Below are 4618 nucleotides of genomic sequence, written 5' to 3'. Positions count from 1 at the left end.
CCTGGTTGTGTCGGGCAATAAGACCAACACTTTCTGGCCTACCCTCAGCTCCCTTGGCCTAGCTCAGTCATCGTACCTTTCTTTCTGTCTCCCTTGGGCCTGCCCTAGGTTGACCTGGGCCATTTCGGTGACAGCCCGGAGTCGCTCCCGGAGTTCTTGTACATGGGTGGGAGCACCCCTACCTGGGTCTGGCTCAGTTTCCCACCCTTCTCTGACTACATCTAGGAGGCTGCGGGGCCGGTGTCCGAACATCAGCTCAAAGTACCCTAGTGAAGCCTGTGGCACATCTCTCAGTGCAAATAGTAAGGGGGGAATCATCAGGTTCCACTTCTTGAGCTCGGTCTGAATACACCGCCGCAGCATTCCTTTCAGTGTTCCATTCAGATGCTCTACCAAGCCATCAGTCTGCGAGTGGTACACTGCCGTTCTTAAATGGCGTACCTGCAGTACTTTACATAGCGCTCCCACCACAGAGGACATGAAGTTGGTCCCCTGATCAGTGATGATCTCTTTCGGTATCCCGAACCTAGCTACCCATTTCATTAGCTCCTCGGCTATCTTAGGTCCTGTCACTGTTCTCAAGGGGATAGCCTCCGGGAACCTCGTGGCGTAGTCAATCAATACCAACACATATTGGTGCCCCCCTCCGCTCCGCGGCAGGGGCCCCATAACATCTAAAGCCACCCACGCAAAGGGTTCCCTAATTACTGGCATGGATTGTAAGGGGACCCTTGGGGGCTTGTAGCTGCTCACCCTTTGGCACGCTGGGCAGGCTTTACAATATTTCTCAATGTCCTCGTATATTCGAGGCCAGAAGCACCACCGTGCGAGGCGGTCCTCCGTTTTGTGCTTTCCCAGGTGCCCCCCCAGAGGATTGCTGTGGGCGAGTCTCAGCAGTGGTCCCCGGTACAGCTGTGGGATAACAATTTGGGCCACTTCCTCTCCCTCAGCTCTTCCCGCCTTGAACCTATATAACAAGCCCCTTCTTAACTCCACCCTGGGGAGGGGCCTCTCACGATCGGGGGGGCTTACCTGCTGGGTCAGGTGCTCAGCTTCCAGCTCTCGGAACGGCAGCAGCTCTGGGTCTGTTTCTTGTGCCTCTCGGAAATGGTGGGTATTGGTGAGCGCCTCCATTTCCGCCTCCTCTGTCCCTTCACTCTCGGCCCCGACCAGCCCGTCTTTCGGGTCCTCGGGCTGTTGCACGGCGGCAATTACCTCATAAAGTTCCGGCCAGTCCCAGCCCAGAATCATGGGGTATAAAATCCCCTTGTTGAGGCCCACCGGCATCATCTGTCGGGTGCTTTCCACCTGCACATCCATTATTCGCCTCTTGACAAAGGACTTCTGCCTATGTAGACAGAGCATGTGGACTCCAGGGCACTGCTGAGCCCACTGCCACTCCACCAGGAAAGGGCAGACCAGGGACTGGGCACACCCAGTGTCCACAACCGCCAGGATGGGTTGGCCCCCGACCCACACCTGCACTTTGAGTAAGGGCCGGCTTCCCCCCAACCTCTGGCCCCCAACCCTGCAGTCCATCACTTCAGTTTCCATCGGGTCCTGTGGTCTCCTGCGGTCCTCCAGGGAGTCCATGCCTCTCGCGGGCCTATGGCGGAAACCCTGTGGGCAGTTCTTAACAAAATGCCCTGGTGTCCCACATAAGAAACATGTTAGGGCTGTGGAGCTACTCTTTATGCCTCCCCTGCTTGGTCGGCTCACGGGGACCTTCCCTCTGGCCCTGCTATTCTTTCGGCGATTCCCTCGAGCCGTATCAAATTGCTCAGCTAACCTTAAGGCGTCTCTCGAGGAGGAGGGGCAATGCCGTCATACCCACTGCTGGTTCTCCTCATCCAAATCCATCGCAAACTGTTCCAGTAAGATCTGATCACAGATCTCTTCTTTTGAGGCTGATTTTGGTCTGAGCCATTTGTTTAATTCATCTGCCAAATGTTGCCACAGTGCGCGAGGTGCCCTGGCCTCATCCAACTTCTCCCCTCGGAAGATTTGGCGGTGCCGCTCCGGCATGATATCGAGCTGTCTCAAGATCTCCGCCTTAACCTTGTTGAAGTCTAGCATGTCCCCCCTGGACATTGTCCGATAAGCTGCTTGGGCTTGCCCCACCAACAGCATACCTAGATGGCCGGCCCATTTCGCCCTCTCCAGCCCGGTGGCCAACGCCGCTCTCTCGAACGTCTCTAGGAATGCCTCCGGGTCGTCCTCCCCGGACATCTTGGGCATTCTGAAGTCCCACAGCCCTCTCTGGGTCCATATCTGCTGCTGGACCAAGCATATGCTCCTGTATGCTTGCTTGCCTCATGGCGTGTTGTTGTTGTTGCTGCATGGCCTGAGCCATTAAATTCATGGCTTGTTGTAGCGACTCCGCCAATGCGGTTAGCGGTTGGTGCTCCATGGGGATTCCTCAATTGCCACTGGGGCCCCCATCGCTTCCCGGCCAATGCACCAAAAGATGTTGGGGGGGGTCGGCAGCGTTGACCGCTGTGTGTCACTGTTCCTCCTCCCTCCACTCGGGGACCATCCCCTGTTTGCAGCGGTCGTTCCCTGACTCTCACGCACCGTTGACTCGCCTGCCACGACTTTGATGGTTCCAGATCAGTTCCGACTGTGTGGCGCGTGTTGGTCCAGAACTGGGACTTGCTGCGCGTGCGGGGTCCTGCATCGCTGAGGGCTCCTCCTCCCCTACACCCTCGCCCAGGCCTCCAGTAGCGTGACCGCCTGCCTAGGCCAGCCACGTCACGATGCCAGTCCGAGCTTCCGCTTAGTAGAAGCAAATTATCTTGTCTGGCACCCTCGGGGATTCCCCCATGATGGTGAGTCTGCCTCCTCCCCGCAGGCGTGCCAACGTCACACTGGGTAATCCAGGGTTAAGACCCCCCCCGGTCATTCCCTTCCAGGCACTCCTCTGCCCTGATTAGGAATTCACGGGACACTGCCGCCCCATGCCGCTGGAGCACCGGCAGTGCTCCCCTCCTACAATTTGTACGGTAGCTGGTCCTCTGCCGGCGCCAGCCGCACCCAGCGGCCTCAAGCAGTCTGGAGTCATGTCCCGCCGACTCCCTCAACTCACCAACCCTGCTGGGGCTTGCCCTTGCCCCAGAAGGTCCTACAGTCTCCGCGGGCGGCTCGCCTCCGCCTCTGGGGGCTCTCTCCGGTGGCAGCTCCTCCGTTGCGTCCTTCCGGTCCTGTCACCGCCTTGTCCAGCTCTGGTGCCTCTTTTATGTGGCCGCCATCCATTCCGGGCCTTCTCTCTTCCGGGGCCCTGAAAGAGGTCAGTTTCCGCCCGGCGTGTTGAGTCTGCGCCCGGTGGGCATGCCCGACGACGCCGGGACTGGACAACTCTGAGCCCCCGGGCTCCTTGCCTCCCTCACACATCTGAAGGCACTACTTCATGGTCAGGTCAGCTAGGAGCTGGAACCAAGTCCCAAGGGAAGTGGTGCTGGCTCCTACCCTGGGGGTCTTTAAGAGGAGGCTTAATGTCAACCTGGCTGGGGTCATTTGAGCTTGGTTTTCTCTCCTGCCCAGGGCAGGGGGTTGGACCTGATGATCTACAAGGTCCCTTCCAACCCTATTTCTATGAATTTATGAATCTTCTATTTATTTAACTTCTTAAAACTTTGTACTTTTTGAGAGAGATAGGAGCTTGCCTCTGTGGATACAAACTTGCAGAGAGATAATAGGGCTGATGGGTAGGTAATCAAGTCTGTTATCTCTCCTTTCCATATACTGTTGTTAACAAGGATGTTATCTCCGGAGACACAAATCCACAGTTTGAGAACTGAAATTAAGCATCACAGAGACGCTTATAGGGATCTTCTACACTAAGCACTGATTCCCATTGGGTAGTGTGGTTTTCTTTAACGTTTACTAATCAATAGAGGCAGCTCTGGAAACCCCATAAGATCGGGCCCCTAATATGGCCTGTTGTGACCTATTTATAAAACTTTTCTAAAAAGGTTACATGAATATATTATCTCAAATAATATATAATTAAAAGTTATTAATCCTATTCCATGATGATATCTTTGAGCTTTGACATATCTTAAATTAAAACTATCTTTATATAGGTTTATTTTAAAGCATTTAAAAAAAATCATTTTAACAAAAAATAAAAAATACAATGAAATTAAAACAAATTTAAAATAAAAATTTAAATTAAAAAATCCACTTTTTTATTTAAAAAAAGTTGATTTTTATCCAACCTGTTTTTTTTCTATCCTGAACTCTTTGATATTCACTTTCAATCCAATAGATTTCTTTGTGTTTGTCTGCTAAATTAGAAACCTGTACTGTTAAAAACCATCTCATAACAATAAAGATATCTTCAAAGTATCCCAACATTGATTGAGCAATAAAAACCACTTTTATTATCAAGTGGAAACATATTTCTAAGAGTGCGGGACCTGATTTTCAAGTACTCTTCTCCCACTTTTGCTTTGTTTAAAGAAAACAGAGGCTATGCAGGGGCTGGCTGGCTGGCTGGTGGATTTACATGCTGGAGCTGCCAGGTCATCCCACCACTAAAAATCCCTAACTCTGCTAAAGTAGAAGGAACCCCTGAAAATTATTCCAGCATTTTCTTCCTTCTCTGCGTTCTATGGGC

This window comes from Crocodylus porosus, unplaced genomic scaffold, assembly GCF_001723895.1.
Source record: "Crocodylus porosus isolate Cpor-Errol unplaced genomic scaffold, CroPor_comp1, whole genome shotgun sequence".
NCBI lineage: Eukaryota > Metazoa > Chordata > Crocodylia > Crocodylidae > Crocodylus > Crocodylus porosus.
The sequence above is the reverse complement of the archived record's forward strand: the minus strand, read 5'-3'. Positions refer to the sequence as shown.